Here is a 1,139-nt window from a genome sequence, read left to right as displayed (position 1 = left end):
AACAAAGGGAAGAAATGAGACGGATGTTGAATAGGGACGAACCTACTATGCCCATTGAGCAACCCGAACTGATTCCCGAGCAATCTGAGGAAGGGAACTACAGCCGCCAAGTGAGTCAAGTTGGGACTCAAGGTGAGCAAAGGGATGGCCCAGAAGGGAGAAACAACAAGGATGGGCGGATGTACAAGAACTTCTTGGGTGCAAAACCACCAAGCCTCTCAGGAAGCCCAAAGCCGGTTGAGGTTATGGATTGGATCTCTGAGATGGAGATGGTGTTTGAGAGCTGCAGCTGTAATGAGAAACAGAAGACTGTCTTTGCAGTAAGACAACTAAAAACTGGAGTCTTGAGCTGGTGGAAGCTATTGGCAGATACGATGCCACGAGGAGAAGCCTTAAGGATGTCGTGGGAAGAGTTTTTGGAACAGTTGAAAATGCAGTACTGCTCGGAGGTAGATCTGATAGACCTAAACAACGAGTTTCATAACCTGAAGAAAGGGAAGATGAGTGTTGATGAGTATGCCACCGCATTTACCGAGAGGATGAAGCTATTTCCCTACTTGGTGCCTACTGAACTCTCCAAGATTGATAGGTTTGCTAACGGACTGCCCACTGACTTTGGTCCAATGGTCAAAATGGCAACTACCTTAAAAGCAGCTATTAGGGTAGCTAAGAACGTAGAGGCCCAGATAAGAGAAAAGGGTCTAGAAAAAGATAAGGCAGGAGAGAAGCGAAAGTTTGAGGGATCTTCGAGGTCGAACAAGGAAAGAATTCTCAAAACTCGGAGGAGCAGGTGAAACAAGATGGTGTGATAAATGCAAGAAGAAGCATGGTGGGAAGTGCAACGAAGAAGTGATTTGTTACAAGTGTGGGAGGACGGGTCACTATTCCAAAGACTGCACACATAATGACAAAGTATGCTACGGATGTGGAGGCAAGGGGCACATGTCCAAAGACTGCCCAAGGAAAAATAAAGCAGCAAGACCAGAAACGCCACCAAGGCCAAGGGCATTTCACATGATCCTCGACGAAGCAGAGAACCATGCGAGGAATCAAGAATGAGGACTTCTTACCCGAAGATCGGATTATGCAGTAGCCATAGTTTCGTATGATGTAGCCTAGTAGAGGCATAGTCTAGGGTG

This window comes from Lactuca serriola, chromosome 4 (genome assembly GCF_051521515.1).
Source record: "Lactuca serriola cultivar US96UC23 chromosome 4, Lser_US96UC23_V15, whole genome shotgun sequence".
NCBI lineage: Eukaryota > Viridiplantae > Streptophyta > Magnoliopsida > Asterales > Asteraceae > Lactuca > Lactuca serriola.
The sequence above is the reverse complement of the archived record's forward strand: the minus strand, read 5'-3'. Positions refer to the sequence as shown.